Genomic DNA, 18,671 nt, shown 5'->3' on the forward strand with positions numbered 1-18,671 from the left:
TCTGCAGGGGGGGGGGGTGTGGATGGAAGAGCCAGGAGCAGGAACTGAGCTCCCGCCCCTTCCCCACCCCTCGCCACTATTTGCAATGGGAGGGGTGGGGCTAATCGCCAGTATTTAGCTCTGCCCCGTCTCACGCCCTCCAATTGCAAATAGTGGAGAGGGGGCAGGAGCTCAGTTCCTGCTGCTGGCTCTTCCATCCTTCCCCCCTGCAGACAAGGACACTGTATATCGGCTCGGCGTGAAAACCGAGCCAATACACGGTCGTCTAAATAAGCCCTTAGGCTGAGAAACTTGGCCCTAAATTTTTCCAGCAATGCAAAGTGTTTTTGATTTTAAAAAATGCATCACTTCTGTGAAATTGCAATCTCACATGTAGTATCACGGTGTTTCCCATTGATTTCAATGGGAAACATTACATCGCTTTGAAAACAATGGGCGAGGCAATCCAAGCATAGAACATGCTGCGAGGAACAAAATCATTAGTGTGAATTAATTTATTCAAAAGAGTATATTTCATATTCTTGCAAGTTTTGTGCACGTCGCACAAAAGTCACGTAAGAATATCCCTTGTGTAAACTAGCCCTTAACCAGTGTTTTTTTTTAGATTTTCTATAAAGTGTTGGGATTCACAGAGAGGATCTAACTTATATTCGTGTGTCTAATTTTAAACAAGAACAGATATATAATCAAACAGAACTATGGATGGCACCAACTACCGTAGGGAATAAGCAACAAAATCCCCATCAGGAGGACCTTCCTGTTCAGCAGCATTTATGACAGAGCAACTGGATGTCATTCTCTCCAATGCTCCTCCATTGGACCTAAAGAATGCTCATGCTAAATTTCATGTTTGTACAACACCAGGAAGTTAGAAAATTAGATTAGGTACATTACATAGGGGTGCCAAAACTTTTGTATTTAGCATTGAATAATCATGTTGTGGTCCTTTTTCTTTTCCTATTTAGGACCTTAAGAATGCTCCTGTCAAATGTCATGTTTGTACGATACTGGGAAGTTAGAAAATTTGATTGGGGGGCGTGGCTTAGGCATGACAGAGTGAGGATGCATGGGCCGGAGTTCCGTTGCTGCTGACATAGAAACCACTGAGGACACAGCAGACCACAGCAGCAAAGAAGGATGATAGGCGAGGAAACAGGAGAGGAGACCTGCCACCAGCGAATGGGACCCCAATGATCAGGTTCCTGCATGGATCGGGTGCCGCGGACGCCAGGAGGCCACACTCCAATATGGCGCTGAGCCACCACATGGAGTCGGCGCTACAACATGTCGGGGACGCAGGTGCTCCGCTTCCCCGCCGGAACCCATGGCAGCTGTCAGAACTGGTCAGTGAGGTGAATGGAGCAGGAAGAACGGACACACCATAAGGCTCACCGGCCCCCCTAGACTCCATCACAGCCAGGCATGTAACCAGCAGTGCCACCAAGGGGAAGGCCAGCAATGAACCCCACACAGCAACCCCAATAGACAGGAAGATCTGTCAGCCCACAATCATGAGTTCACCAGAGGCACTACTACTCCCATCCTCCACCCTGCAGCTGTAGGGAAGGGAGGAATGCAGGGCCTATTACTTCAGCCAGGCATGTAACCAGTAAGGCCCCGAGACTGGAGCAGAGCCCCAAAGGGCAGGCCAGCAGCGAACCCCACATATCACCCCCAGCCAGGAGACAGGAGGACCTCACAGTCCACAACCACGAGTCCTCCAGAGGTACTACTACTCCCATCCTCCACTTTGCAGCTGCATCGCGGGGAAATGCAGGGCCCATTACCCACACATCAGGCCTTAGAGCCCCACTGCCTCCGGACATGGGATTAGCGGAGAATCCGCAGGAGCCGCCGCCAAACGATTCCCAAACCCTGCAAGCGCTCTGACTTATTGTCCGTGCACTGCCCACTAAGATGGACTTAGAAATGCAACTGCAGCGTATAGAGGAGAAACACGAAACAGACATTGCTGCAGTTAGTCACTCAGTACAGTCCTTGACAGAAAGGGTTACGGCTCCTGAAGAGAACGCCAGCGCTCCGTCTACAGACTTTCAACAATTAATCCTAATAGTGGAAAAGCAACAGAAGCAGCTCAGAGACTTGACTTTCCCTTTGGATGAAATTGAAAACAAGTCGCCGCAATAACCTTAAAGGGGTTGTCCCGCGCCGAAACGTTTTGTTTTTTTTTCAATAGCCCCCCCGTTCGGCGCGAGACAAACCCGATGCAGGGATAAAAAAAAAAAACGGGTAGTACTTACCCGAATCCCCGCGCTCCGGTGACTTCTTACTTACCTTGTGAAGATGGCCGCCGGGATCTTCACCCTCGGTGGACCGCAGGTCTTCTGTGCGGTCCATTGCCGATTCCAGCCTCCTGATTGGCTGGAATCGGCACACGTGACGGGGCGGAGCTACAAGGAGCCGCTCTCCGGCACGAGCGGCCCCATTCAGAAGGGAGAAGACCGGACTGCGCAAGCGCGTCTAATCGGGCGATTAGACGCTGAAGATTAGACGGCACCATGGAGATGAGGACGCTAGCAACAGAACAGGTAAGTGAATAACTTCTGTATGGCTCATAATTAATGCACAATGTACATTACAAAGTGCATTAATATGGCCATACAGAAGTGTATACCCCCACTTTGTTTCGCGGGACAACCCCTTTAAATTAAGAGGCATCCCAGAGGACATACCACTGGACGCTCTACACGAGTATGTGACGGCCATTTTTAACAAGCTACTACACCCACCAGAGGACAGGGCAAAAGAGCTGGAGAGAGTCCACCATGTGCTAGGTGGGAGAACATGGAACCAAAACTTTCTGAGATGTCATTTGCCATATCTTTATAGGCAGAAAAAAGATATTCAACGGTTGGCGTGGGAGCGAGGCTCTGTTAGTTTTAATGGCGCGGATATTATAATTCTACCTGATGTCTCTAAGGATACCCTTGATAGCTGGAGGCTGATTTGCCCACTGCTGAATGCAGCGCGCAGAGCCGAAGCAACATACAAATGGGGGCATCTATTCCATCTGATTCTCCACAGACGGGGTCATTTCTTTATGGTCAGAACACCAGCGGATCTAGAGAGGGTGTTCTCATTTCTGGATGTTCCTATGGTCCCGCTCCCAGACTAGACTGTACCGATGGACGTTGCTACAGTAAATATGTGAAATATGCGGGACAATACCGGGGCAGTAACAACGCCCCGGACTGATCTTTAGTTCCCCCGGACTGCTTCTGGATCCCGGGACTGGTTCTAGTTCCTCACTATTTGGGTCTTATCTCCACCTTGCAAATGGGAGGGCGAGTAGAAGTATTTTTGTCCTTTTTTCTTGTTTCTTCCCTTCTCTTTTTCCGTAAAAGGACTGTCTCCTTCTATTCAGAACATTCCAGATGCGGCTTTGTGGTTCTCAGGATCAATGCAGCGGTGTCTTGAAAATAATAGCATTTTTGGGCACATTTCCTCATTTCCACAAGTAGGGTATCAGGGGCCCTGGTTTCATCCTCTTGTGGTACGGGATCAGACTAATAGTGGCGATAGTTGCTAACACTTAGGTTAGCTTAGTTTGGTGTGTTCCTTGTCTGACTTCCTTAGTGTATCTGTAGTCTTGTGAGTGTTTTTTTTTTTCCTTTCCTTTTCCCTCTCTTTCTCCCTCCCTCACAACTTGGCGACTCTCGGAGGGGGCTCTAATAGCATAATCTGATTTATTCTACCAGGATTGGATACACTGTTGACCATGCCGCCAGTTTCTGCTAATCTAACGGTTGTCTCCATTAATGCACAGGGTTTGAATATTCCCAAAAAAAAGGCCTCCATTCTCCGTCTTTTCTGGAAAAGAAGAGCGCAGGTGTCCTTCATACAGGAGACCCAATCCCGCACGAACCCTCTTCCCAGGTTCTCCGATGCTAGGTTTTCACGCGTCTACCACAGCACGAACACGGAATCTAAGTCTAAAGGTGTCTCAATACTTATCGCCAATTCCATTCCTTGGGAGCACGGGGAGACCCGCAGTGATTCGGGAGGTAGATGTCTTTTTTTGAAAGGTAAGCTTGCCAGCACACCAGTTACACTCGCAGCGGTTTACCTCCCCAACTCCAATCAGGTGTCTTTTCTAGAAATGATCCTGGAGGACTTCGAGGAATTCAAGGAGGGCACCCTGATACTAGGCAGAAACTTTAATATAACGTTATACTGACACATGGACACTTCCAAAGGAAGTGACAGCCTTCCGCTATCTGCACACCGCAGGATCAGGAAAACACTCCATAATCACCAGCTAGTAGATAGCTGGAGGGTCTTAAACCCCACCACCAGGGTTTACACATTTTTTTCCCCCACATAACACATATTCCAGAACTGACTACTTTTTACTTCAACACTCATCTCTGTTGACCCTAGCCACAGCAAAAATAGATATTACTTTTTCGGATCATGCCCTGATCACACCCTGATCTAGCCTCCATAAACAAAAGGGAGTGGAACTGGCGGCTCAAAAAAACCCTCCTCCACGACCCAGTAACCTCAGATGAGATACAGAAGGCGTTAAAAGAATACTTTGAGCATAACAACACCCCAGACGTTGACCCGCTGACAATATGGGAAGCACATAAATGTGTCATTAGGGGCTTCTGCGTTAGTCTCGGATCCCGCATTAAGAAAGAGTGCAGTGCACGCCTTTGGGGGCTACTAGAAAAAATACAGGCCTTGGAACTAGTCAATAAGTCTACCCAGGACAGTCCGTGGGGGGGGGGCAGAGCTGAATCTACTTATAGAAAAGGTCGGCTCGGTCAGCTTAGATCAGGCAAAAGCGAACTTAGCAAAATGTAGACACCACTCTTTTGAATTCGGCAACAAACCTAGCTGCGCGTTAGCTCGGGCACTTCGAACTGCTAGAACCAGAACAAATGTCTCACACATAAACACTCCCAACGGCCATTCTCCACACACCGCTCAACAGATATCCGAAGCATTTCGGGAATATTATCAGGCATTATATAATTCGTCACCTTCCCAATCAGAGCGGGACAGAGAGCACCGAAGGGCTGCAATCCAGGACTATCTACCACAATCAAACTTGGGCAGATTCCCCAGGAGGCGATCAATGCAATGAAGGCCCCAATCACACAGAATGAGCTGGCAGAAACTCTCTCGATGGGCTCACACTTGCATACTACAAAAAATTTGCAGAAACACTATCTCCCTATTTCACGTGGGCTTTTAACTCCCTCACGTCTAGAAATAAATTACCTAGAGACATGCTAAAGGCCCATATCATGGTTATCCCAAAGGATGGAAAGGGCCTGGCACAGTGTCAGAGTTATTGCCCTATTTTTTTGTTGAATGTGGACCTGAAACTGTTCTCCAAAATTCTGGCAGACAGGATGTCCCCCTTCTTACAATATACGATCCATAAGGATCAAGTGGGCTTTGTCGCACTCAGAGAGGCTAGGGACCATACGACTAAAGCCATAAACTTGATACACTCCGTGCAAAAACTATCCTTGCCGGTCTGCTTACTGGCTACAGACGTGGACAAAGCATTTGACAGAGTGGAGTGGGACTTCCTGTTTGCCACTATGGCCCAAATGGGGGTGGGTCCCAACATGCTACAAAGGCTCGCGGGCCTATATTCGTGCCCTATGGCATCGGTCAGAGTTAACGGACAGCTTTTAGCCCCCTTCGCTATAACAAACGATACGAGGCAAGATTGTCCACTTTCGCCTCTGATTTTTATATTGTGTATAGAGACCCTACTAGTACATATTCGCTCAAATCTGAAAGTACAAGGGATCACACGTGCGGACACGGAACATAAGATCGCGGCTTACGCGGATGTTTCATTATTTTTCGTCTACAACCCGAGAATCACCTTACCAAACTTACTAATCGAAATTAAACTATATTCTACCCTATCCAACTTCTGGATTAACTATCACAAATCTGTGGTGCTCAATGTTTCCCTCCCTCAATTTACGGTAGATGAACTTAAGGACGCCTTCTCATTTTCATGAGCAAGAGATCACATTCATTACCTAGGCATTAACCTTACACCAGATGTGGAGAACTTATAGTCTGCTAATTTCCCCACACTTCTAAATAAGGTTAGGCAGGACCAAAACACTTGGACCAAAGGCACTTTTTCATGGTTCGGTAGAGGAGCCATCATGAAAATGTATATACTCCCTAGAGTGTTATACCTATCTGAGGCCTTGCGCGTCCATGTTCCGAGACAATTCTTCCAACACTTACACTCTTTCATGTCCAAATTTATTTGGGCAGACAAGTCATCTCGTATAGCGAGGAATACCTTGTCCAAACCAAAAAGGGAGGGGGGCATGGGGCTTCTGAACTTTCTGAGATTTTATCAGGCGGCGCACTTAGTACACATAGTAGACTGGCATAGGTACTCGGTTCTCAAGTTATGGGTCGGCATGAAACAAACATTTGCACCAATGCCATTGGCAGCACTCCCGTGGACACAGGGACAAGCATCAGTGGAGTTAACGAAACACCCCACAATCGGCCAGACGCTGCAAACGGTTAACAAAGTATATGCCAAGGCAGATATTTTCCCTAAGCCATCTCCTATGATCCCAGTCCTGAGCAACAGAGTTTTCCGTAGTTGGGTTTCAGGAGGAAGATTTTTAGCGGAACACTCTCTTCAGGAGAGTCAATGGCTATCAGTGGACATGTTAATAGGAGTAACTGACCCAAATCTGCTTTCACTTCAGCAAACGATCCAACTAAGGGACTTTCTTTTGTCATTTCAACGCAGTTTGAATCCATTTGTAGTGAAGATGGTCCCTTTAGGCACACTTTATCTAGAGTATATAACATACTCAACACACAACCCGAAAACTCACCACCAGGGTACATACAGAGATGGGAAGATCTCAGGATCACACTTACTTACGAAGAAAGAGAAAGAATATTTACCATCACACATTTCTCTTCCATTTCTAGCAAAATACAGGAATCTGGATATAAGGTCCTCTCTAGGTGGTACAGGGTGCCCTCTCACTTACTCTCACATCCATTCTCCATGCACTACGGAATGTCGTTCTTCCTCTTCTATCTTCACCAACATGGAAGCTGATGGTGCTTCCATGTGGCTCTGTGTTAGCACTCAGATGAAGATAGAAGACCTCTCCCCGCTCTCAGACACTGACTTTTATAACCTCACTTGTACCGCATGACAAAGTAAGAATAGATACATTCAGCATTCAGACAGAGCTGACAGGCAATGATTTTATGGGAGTTAACCCCTCAGACGCTGCAGCTGTGCAACACACATACTGAAAATTGACATGACAGTTTTGCACAGTGCATGTATGACAATTATGGAGGGGAACAGGATGTTGTTCTGGGTCACTACAATACCCCTTACAAATACTGTGTAACTCTGTCCCCTTAGGTGGCACACAACTCATGCCGCTGGTAGAGCTGAGAGGACCTGACATCTACCGTATATACCGGCGTATAAGACGACTTTTGAACCCCGAAAAATCTGCTCTGCAGTCGGGGGTCGTCTTATGCGCCGGTAATACAAAAAAAAAAAAGGGTAAAAAAAAAAAATTTTATTACTCACCTCCCCCGGCGTTCTGTCGCGCTCCGGCAGGATGTCGCTCGCTCCGGCAGGCTGTCGCTCGCTCCCCGTCCCCGCCGCAGCATAGCTTTCTGAATGCGGGGCTTGAAATCCCCGCTTCCAGAAAGCTAATACACACGCCGGCAGCCATGACAGCATTGAATGGCTGTGATTGGCTAAAGCACACGTGGCTTCAGCCAATCACACTATTCAATGACATCATTGAATGGCTGCGATTGGCTGAAGGCGCACGTGTTAGCAATCACACCCATTCAATGATGTCATTGAATAGTGTGATTGGCTGAAGCCACGTGTGCTTTAGCCAATCACAGCCATTCAATGATGTCATGGCTGCCGGCGTGTGTATTAGCTTTCTGGAAGCGGGGATTTCAAGCCCCACATTCAGAAAGCTATGCTGCGGCGGGGACGAGGAGCGAGCGACAGCCTGCCTGAGCGAGCGACATCCTGCCGGAGCGCGACAGGACGCCGGGGGAGGTGAGTAATAAAATTTTTTTTTTTTTCTCCACTGAATACCGGCGTATAAGGTGACAGTTGGGGGGTCGTCTTATACGCCCCGTCGCCTTATACGCCGGTATATACGGTAATCTAACTTCGCTTCTCCCCCTGACTCCACTTCACTGTATTCTGAGTAAAAAAGCCAGGGGGAAGAGCGAGGTTAGGCTGTGCAGCGTCCGATGTCAGGTCCTGCATGTATGCCTTGGTAGGGTAGATACTTTCTGCAGTACCAGCAGCTCGACAAGGGACAGGGTTGTGCATAGTCGGACATTCAGGTATGCAGGCCAGGCCAGCCTAAACACTTACTTGGGCCAGCCCGCCCCTGCAAGGTAGTTTGTAAACATCTGAGCCAAATTAAATCATGTGACTAGCATTATAGAATGTTTTACCTGCCCCAACACATAACTTCTTTAAGGCAGGAATAGCATTAGGGTTCCTCAAAAATAGAAACATTTTTTCCCCATTGGTAATAAGATTGAGAATCACTAGCCTAGACTGATAAAATGATACCCACTTCTTAACTTACAGCGAAAGTAGGAATACAGGGGTTTTGTACCCCTGAATGTAAACAATGCTCTCATTCACTGACAGCAAACAAATATCTTGATAATGATCTCAAGCACAGAGAAAGCTCTTTAATAGGTGTAAAAACCGAGTACAACGCTTAGTTGTAGAACAAGGACATAATAGACCAGCACTGTAGAAGTAGAAAATGTTACTTAGTCAACCTTAGATTAGGGGAAACTGCAATAAACCTAGTGATTGTACAATCTGGTAGTCTGGGTGTGACAACCATTCCCTGCTAATTTACATACTGTTGCTGTGTGATGACAGATTAAGTAGGTTTCATGTAAAACAGGTTTATCAACCTACTTAAATACTTGCCAAGACGAAAAGCACCTCAACTGTACCTAATGGCCATTTTTAAATGGGCCGAATATTGGGCCCTAGCAATCCTCTGAACACGCGTTTACCTGACAAGCCGCCATGTAAAAGGATCAAAGATCATCTGAAGAACAAGCAAATGCTCATTTTTCGAATGATTGGCCTATTTACAAGCATAAGAATGCTCGCTGAACAGTGGTACATCCCCCATATAAACAGGCAGATGTACCGCTAGCCTACTGGGATGAAGTGTTTAAAAAAAAGAAAAAAATAATGAAATGAACGCCGATGGACGTGTCTTTGAGTGCTTGTTCCATCAGGCACAAAATTCAGCACATGTAAACATAACATTAGGCTACATTCACACGGATGAGCATGGTATTGGGCTGAGAAACTTGGCCCAATATTGCACTTGCCAACGTGCATTTTTCCCAGCAATGCAAAGTGTTTTCGATTTTAAAAAATGCATCACTTCTGTGAAATTGCGATCTCACATGCGTGAAAGTATCACAGTGTTTCCCATTGATTTTAATGGGAAATATTACATCGCATAGCATGCGGGTGCCATGTGATGACCTTTAGGTCCCATTGAAAGCAATGGGCGAGGCATTCCAAGGGAACACCCAAAGACAGAATACGCTGCCAGGAAAAAAATCATTAGTGTGAATTAATCCATTGAAAAGAATATATTTCACATCGCACAAAAGTCATGTAAGAATAACACTTGAGTGAACTAGCCCTTAACCAATGCTTTTTTAAGATTTTCTATAAAGTGTTGGGATTCACAGAGAGGATCTAAAACTTAACTTTTATTTGTGTGTCTAATTTTAAACAAGAACAGATATATAATCAAACAGAACTATGGATGGCACCAACTAATGTGATGGTATGCCACCTCAAGGGACTCAACGGCCTGGATCCTAAAAACTGTGAGGCGCCCTTAGGTTACTACGGTACCAAACACTAGTGTCGGTGGGTGTGTCTTAAAAAATGGGGATCAGTGGGAGTTGCACCGTTGCTGTCACCTCTTTCACTGAATACGGATCCCAAAAATATGGGTTAGTTACCTCAGTGCTACCAGCCTAAACCCCAATTAAAATGCCACTTGGCCACCTCAGGGCATCGTGGCTTTTTTACAACACATGAGGAGACCAACATTCTACTAATGCTGTGTGGCGGGGAGGAAGAGACACTCACTGCCATTATTGTGTACCTCCCGCATGTCTACTGATCCCCCAACGATGCCAGGGGGGACACTGCAGCTATCTATTTGCACAGTGTGAGTTCAAGGACCAATTTAATCATCGCAGATTTAAATGCTGGGTAAGGGGAACAGTGCTATCTTGAAAAATGGATGGATATTCAGTGAGACAGGCGACAGCGATGGTGCACCTCCCACTGATCCCCATGTTTTCAGACACACCCACCGACACTGCTTTTTGGTACCATAGGAACCTAAGGCTGCCTCCTAGATTTTAGGATCCAGGCCATTGAATCCCTTGAGGTGGCATACATCACATTAGTTGGTGCCATCCTTAGTTCTGTTTCATTATATATCTGCTCTTGTTTTATATTAGACACACGAATAAAAGTTAAGTTTTAGAACCTCTCTGTGAATCCCAGTCTTTTAGGATCTGTAAGCCCACTGTGATTTCTATAAAGTGTTGAATAATTGAAGCAGCAAATAGCTGTATTACTACAAAAAACTATAAATGCAAGGTGTTAGTTAATATTTTGGCCAAAATATGTAACCTCGCAAGCCCATGACGACGGTCCTCTTTATCTTGCAAGTCCCTATGCTAACATTTACAAACATATCACTGAAAAAGGAGAAATAAACTCAAATATCACTACCATCGACCATATTTACCAATTGTTCATCTGTGCTCCCTTAGTCCTAACAGTGGCTCAAGTATGGGAGTATTCCTGTCCCTGTCTACTGGTAGGACAGATGCAATTTTTAATGAAAAGCAATAACCGTAATTTGCTTGATTTTTTTCCCCCACCCCTCGTTATGTTTTGCAACCCAGAACATACCTGCTCCGTGTAATTTATCATGTACTTACATTAAAGGGAGGAGAGATTGTTGCACTATTGGGAATAAGGGAAAGCAGATTAACAATCGTAAATCAACGCCTGCCTTACATCCTATCAGCGGTACAACCGTGGGGAATAAGCAATAAAATCCCCATCAGTAGGACCTTCCTGCTCTGCGGCATTTAGGACAGAGCGACTGAATGTCATTCTTTCTAATAACTAAGATTGTAGCCTGTAATGGCTTATGAATATATTTTGGGTCGCTCCATGAAACTGCTTAACAAATCTACTCTAATAGTATGGATCTTCATATATGACATCACTATTGCTGTAGTAGAATGTGCTCTTACAAACTCCAATGGATCCCTAACTTGGAATATATAAGATATTCTTATTGCATCTCTTATCCACCTGTTCCAGGTGGGCTTGGATACCTTACTTCTAGAGATGAGCGAACACCAAAATGCTCGGGTGCTCGTTACTCGGGACGAAATTATCGCGATGCTCGAGGGTTCGTTTCGATTAACGAACCCCATTGAAGTCAATGGGCGACCCGAGCATTTTTGTATATCGCCGATGCTCGCTAAGGTTTCCATTTGTGAAAATCTGGGCAATTCAAGAAAGTGATGGGAATGACACAGCAACAGATAGGGCAGGCGAGGGGCTACATGTTGGGCTGCATCTCAAGTTCCCAGGTCCCACTATTAAGCCACAATAGCGGCAAGTGTGGGCCCCCCCCTCCCAACAATTTTTACTTCTGAAAAGCCCTCATTAGCAATGCATACCTTAGCTAAGCACCACACTACCTTCAACAAAACACAATCACTGCCTGCATGACACTCCGCTGCCACTTCTCCTGGGTTACATGCTGCCCAACCCCCCCCCCCCTGCACGACCCAGTGTCCACAGTGCACACCAAATTCTCCCTGCGCAGCCTTCAGCTGCCCTCATGCCACGCCACACTCATGTCTATTTATAAGTGCGTCTGCCATGAGGAGGAACCGTAGGCACACACTGCAGAGGGTTGGCACGGCTAGGCAGTGACCCTCTTTAAAAGGGGCGGGGCGATAGCCCACAATGCTGTACAGAAGCAATGAGAAATATAATCCTGTGCCACCGCCTTCAGGAGCTGCACACGTGGGCATAGCAATGGGAAACCTATGTGCCACACACTATTCATTCTGTCAAGGTGTCTGCATGCCCCAGTCAGACCGCGGTTTTTTATAAATAGTCACAGGCAGGTACAACTGGGAATCCCCAACTCCGCAATGGGAATTCCGTGTGCCCCCACAGCATGGGTGGCTCCCTGGAACCCACCGGATGTACATAAATGTATCCCATTGCAGTGCCCTGGACAGCAGAGCTAACGTCAGATTAAATGCAGGTGGGCTTCGGCCCACACTGCATGCCCCAACCTGACCGGGCTTTTTAATTCATAGACACAGGCAGGTACTACTCCCTATTGTGAAGTCCCTGTGGACCGACAGCATGGGTGGGTGCCAGGAAGCCACCGGCGGTACATAAATATATCCCATTGCATTGCCCATCACAGCTGAGGTAATGTCATGTTTAATGCAGGTGGGCTTCGGCCCACAATGCATGCCCCAGTCAGACTGGGGTTCTTTAGAAGTGGACACATGTAGTTACAACTCCGTGTGGACCGACAGCATGGGTGGCTCCCTGGAACCCACCGGCGGCACATAAATATATCCCATTGCAGTCCCCAGCACAGCTGATGTAACGTCAGCTGCAATGCAGGTGGGCAAAAAATTAATTGGATTACACTGTAGGCGAGGGCCCCAAAAAATTGGTGTACCAACAGTACTAATGTACCTCAGAAAAATTGCCCATGCCCAACCAAAAGGGCAGGTGAAACCCATTAATCGCTTTGGTTAATGTGGCTTAATTGGTAACTAGGCCTGGAGGCAGCCCAGTTAAAATAAAAATTGGTTCAGGTGCAAGTTTCAACGCTTTAATGAGCATTGAAACGTATAAAAATTGTTTAGAAAAATTATATGACTGAGCCTTGTGGGCCTAAGAAAAATTGCCCGTTTGGCGTGAATACGTGAGGTTTCAGGAGGAGGAGCAGGAGGAGGAGGAGGAATATTATACACAGATTGATGAAACAAAAATGTCCCCGTTTTTGATGGGGATAGAGAACGATGCTTCCATCCGCGGGTGCAGCCTACGTATTGCTTAGGTATCGCTGCTGTCCGCTGGTGAAGAAGAGAAGTCTGGGGAAATCCAGGCTTTGTTCATCTTGATGAGTGTAAGCCTGTCAGCACTGTCGGTTGACAGGCGGGTACGCTTATCCGTGATGATTCCCCCAGCCGCACTAAACACCCTCTCTGACAAGACGCTAGCCGCAGGACAAGCAAGCACCTCCAGGGCATACAGCGTGAGTTCAGGCCACGTGTCCAGCTTCGACACCCAGTAGTTGTAGGGGGCAGAGGCGTCACCGAGGACAGTCGTGCGATCGGCTACGTACTCCCTCACCATCCTTTTACAGTGCTCCCGCCAACTCAGCCTTGACTGGGGAGCGGTGACACAGTCTTGCTGGGGAGCCATAAAGCTGACAAAGGCCTTGGAGAATGTTCCCCTGCCTGCGCTGTACATGCTGCCTGATCTCTGCGCCACCCCTGCTACCTGGCCCTCGGAACTGCGCCTTCTGCCACTAGCGCTGTCGGATGGGAAGTTTACCATCAGTTTGTCCACCAGCGCCCTGTGGTATAGCATCATTCCCGAACCCCTTTCCTCGTTGGGAATGAGAGTGGAAAGGTTCTCCTTATACCGTGGGTCGAGCAGTGTGTACACCCAGTAATCCGTAGTGGCCAGAATGTGTGTAACGTGAGGGTCACGAGAAAGGCATCCTAACATGAAGTCAGCCATGTGTGCTAGGGTACCTGTACGCAACACATGGCTGTCCTCACTAGGAAGATCACTTTCAGGATCCTCCTCCTCCTCCGGCCATACACGCTGAAAGGATGACAGGCAAGCAGCATGGGTACCCTCAGCAGTGGGCCAAGCTGTCTCTTCCCCCTCCTCCTCATGCTCCTCCCCCTCCTCCTCAACGCGCTGAGATATAGACAGGAGGGTTCTCTGACTATCCAGCGACATACTGTCTTCCCCCGCCTCCGTTTCCAAGCGCAAAGCATCTGCCTTTATGCTTTGCAGGGAACTTCTCAAGAGGCATAGCAGAGGAATGGTGACGCTAATGATTGCAGCATCCCCGCTCACCATCTGGGTAGACTCCTCAAAGTTTCCAAGGACCTGGCAGATGTCTGCCAACCAGGCCCACTCTTCTGTAAAGAATTGAGGAGGATGACTCCCACTACGCCGCCCATGTTGGAGTTGGTATTCCACTATAGCTCTACGCTGCTCATAGAGTCTGGCCAACATGTGGAGCGTAGAGTTCCACTGTGTGGGCACGTCGCACAGCAGTCAGTGCACTGGCAGATTAAACCGATGTTGCAGGGTCCGCAGGGTGGCAGCGTCCGTCTTGGAGTTGCGGAAATGTGCGCTGACTCGGCGCACCTTTCCGAGCAGGTATGACAAATGTGGACAGCTTTTCAGAAAGCGCTGAACCACCAAATTAAAGACAGGGGCCAGGCATGGCACATGCGTGAGGCTGCCGAGCTGCAGAGCCGCCACCAGGTTACAGCCGTTGTCACACACGACCATGCCCGGTTGGAGGCTCAGCGGCGAAAGCCAGTGGTCGGTCTGCTCTGTCAGACCCTGCAGCAGTTCGTGGGCCTTGGGCCTCTTCTCTCCTAAGTTGAGTAGTTTCAGCACGGCTTGCTGACGCTTGCCCACCGCTGTGCTGCCACGCCGCGCGACAGCGACTGCTGGCGACATGCTGCTGCTGACGCATCTTGATTGCGAGACAGAGGTTGCGTTGGAGGAGGAGGAGGAGGGTGGTTTAGTGGAGGAAGCATACACCGCCGCAGATACCAGCACCGAGCTGGGGCCCGCAATTCTGGGGGTGGGTAGGATGTGAGCGGTCCCAGGCTCTGACTCGGTCCCAGCCTCCTCTAAATTCACCCAATGTGCCGTCAGGGAGATATAGTGGCCCTGCCCGCCTGTGCTTGTCCACGTGTCCGTTGTTAAGTGGACCTTGGCAGTAACCGCGTTGCTGAGGGCGCGTACAATGTTGCGGGAGACGTGGTCGTGCAGGGCTGGGACGGCCCATCGGGAAAAGTAGTGGCAACTGGGAACCGAGTAGCGCGGGGCCGCCGCCGCCATCATGCTTTTGAAAGCCTCCGTTTCCACAAGCCTATACGGCAGCATCTCCAGGCTGATCAATTTGGCAATGTGCACGTTTAACGCTTGAGCGTGTGGGTGCGTGGCGGCGTACATGCGCTTGCGCTCAAACAGTGGAGCTAGCGACGTCTGGACGCTGCGCTGAGAGACATTGGTGGATGGAGCCGAGGACAGCGGAGGTGAGGGTGTGGGTGCAGGCCAGGAGACGGTAGTGCCTGTGTCCTCAGAGGGGGGTTGGATCTCAGTGGCAGGTTGGGGCACAGGGGGAGAGGCAGTGGTGCAAACCAGAGGCGGTGAACGGCCTTCATCCCACCTTGTGGGGTGCTTGGCCATCATATGCCTGCGCATGCTGGTGGTGGTGGCTCCCCAGCTGATCTTGGCGCGACAAAGGTTGCACACCACTGTTCGTCGGTCGTCAGGCGTCTCTGTGAAAAACTGCCACACCGTAGAGCACCTTGACCTCTGCAGGGTGGCATGGCGCGAGGGGGCTCTTTGGGAAACAGTTGGTGGATTATTCGGTCTGGCCCTGCCTCTACCCCTGGCCACCGCAGTGGCTCGGCCTGTGCCCACACCCTGACTTGGGCCTCTGCGTCCAAGCCCACGTCCACGTCCTCTAGGCCTACCCCTACCCCTCAGCATGCTGTATTACCAGTAGTGCAGAAACAGAACGCTGTAATTAAATGTGCCACTTATTGGCCTGTGGTTGGAGGCTGACTTCGCTTACGGAACGCACAGCAGAGCCAGGAAATAATTTTGCGCAAGCCTGCTATAACACTTAGCTGGCTGCGTATGAATTAGGACAACTACCCCCAGCACAGACCCAGTACACTGAGGACAGTCACAGGCAGCCCAAATAGATTTTTTTTCCCAAATGTTTTTGGAAAGGCCCACTGCCTATATTCAATAAATATGTCTTCTGTCCCTGTGTCACCACTACTGGCCCTGGAGTATGTAAAATAACTGCAGACTGTTGCACTGTGGACTGGAATACAGCGGTGATGTAACAGCCAACACAGAGCCAGGAAATAATTTTCGGCAAGCCTGCTGTAACACTTAGCTGGCTGCGTATGAATTAGGACAACTACCCCCAGCACAGACCCAGTACACTGAGGACAGTCACAGGCAGCCCAAAGATTTTTTTCCCCAAATGTTTTTGGAAAGGCCCACTGCCTATATTCAATAAATATGTCTTCTGTCCCTGCCTCACCACCACTGCTGGCCCTGGACTATGTATAATTACTGCAGGGCGCAATGCTCTGCACGGCCGATATACAAAAAAAAAAAAATGTGCAACACTGCAAAAAGCAGCCTCCACACTACTGCACACGGTTAGATGTGGCCCTAAGAAGGACCGTTTTGGTTCTTGAAGCCTAAAATAACTCCTAACGCTCTCCCTATAGCAGTTCCGGCACCAGCAGCACTGTCCCTGAACTATGTCAGAATGCATCTGTGGCGAGCCGCGGGAGGGGCCGATTTATATACTCGGGTGACACCTGATCTCGCCAGCCACTCACTGCAGGGGGGTGGTATAGGGCTTGAACGTCGCAGGGGGAAGTTGTAATGCCTTCCCTGTCTTTCTATTGGCCAGAAAAGCGCGCTAACGTCTCAGAGATGAAAGTGAAAGTAACTCGAACATCGCGTGGTACTCGTCTCGAGTAACGAGCATCTCGAACACGCTAATACTCGAACGAGTATCAAGCTCGGACGAGTACGTTCGCTCATCTCTACTTACTTCCTTTCTTACTTGTTGAAAAAAGGATAAATAGATTTTCTGACCTTGTAATATCTGCTGTTCTGTCTACATAGATGTTAAGACATCTAGCAATGTCTAGTGTATTCAACCTGACATCATCTGAGGAGGAAGAGGTGGTAGTGAAATCACATGGTTCATGTTTTGAAATGTAGGAACATTAGGCATAAAACTTGGGAGATATCTTAGCAAAACTGTGTTAGGACAGAAGGAAGGTGATATATGATTTAACTGTCACCAAGATCTTTCTCAGGACCTCTCAAAATCCTGGTCTACCTTTCTTTGCTAAGGGAGATTTCCATGGTTTCCGAATCCACAACAAATCCTAGAAATTTTATTTCTGGTAGTAGGTTCTATTTTGGGCTTTGCCCAATTTATTATCCAACCTAGGTCTTCTAGAAAGATGGAAGTGGTCTGAAGCTGGGCTCTGAGTATCTCTGGAGCACTGACGTGCAGTAACCAGTCGTCCAGATATGGCACTATTGCAATCCCCTGTATTCTGAGCACAGCTGCCACAAATGACCTTTGTAAATACCAAGGGAGCAGAGTAGACCGGAAGAACTGTAAACTGGAAATGTTGCACTCTTGGACACTGCCACTGAGGTATTGACGGTGGCGACCTATTATAGGAATGTGTAGATATGCACCTTTTAAGTCCAACAAGACCTTATCAATTCCATTCGGAACCTTCCTTATTCTTATGTGGAGGTTTAAAAACCTCAGATCTTTTATTACCCTGCAATCTCCTGAGGGTTTTAGTATTAAAAATAGGGGTGAATACACCCCTTTCTCTCTTCCCTTTGAGAGAACTGGTTCTAGAGCTCCTTTTTCTACATACTCTGTAATGAAGCGTTAAATTGATTTCTTGCTTTCCATCTAGGAAGGGACTGGTGCAGACAAATCTGTTTTTTTTAAATTTGTATGAATTCTGTTATGTACTCCTATTGTGTAATATTTAGGACCTACTGGTCCTGAATTTTTTCTTTAAAGTCTGGAAAAAAGGCATAAGGCATTTCCATATTGGTCACCCTGGTACTGGCATCAAAAGTCATGCTTTTTGTCCTTATTCTGGTACTGAGAACATTTTGGGCTTTTCCTCTGTCCTTTGAAATATTCTGACAGAGATTGTTGAGATCTTCAAGGAAATCTTCCCCTCCCTGAACCTCTGCCACGTCCTCCATATGAATATGACTTCCCATTCTTATCAGAGAGGCTTTTCTCTTGTCAACGTTATAGTCAACAGGCTTGATTAACTTTTTCTGTTCACTGGAATGGAGCAGGAAAAGTAACCCCTAACACCGATGTGAAAGCAGCCTCAGATATTCAACCTCAGTGTACAGGAAGGAAGGATATAAACACTCAAATTTCATACTTCTGTGCCTGCGTACATACTTCTGACTCCACTCATTGGCCACCATATATTTATATTCTGTAATTTATAATAATCTAATTCATTCTAGTCAACAATTTAGTTATATGGTAGAACTGCAATAAGTGAATGCTGGCTTAAAGATAGAGAGGAGTTGGACATGGTTTTTACTCCAGAAGACAAAACCAAAAGTTTTCCAATAGAGATGTTTCAGATAACTGGACAGGTTTGGTGACATTTCAGTGGCAACAAGAGAAGCCCCTTCT

Source organism: Eleutherodactylus coqui, chromosome 1 (genome assembly GCF_035609145.1).
Source record: "Eleutherodactylus coqui strain aEleCoq1 chromosome 1, aEleCoq1.hap1, whole genome shotgun sequence".
NCBI classification, from domain to species: domain Eukaryota; kingdom Metazoa; phylum Chordata; class Amphibia; order Anura; family Eleutherodactylidae; genus Eleutherodactylus; species Eleutherodactylus coqui.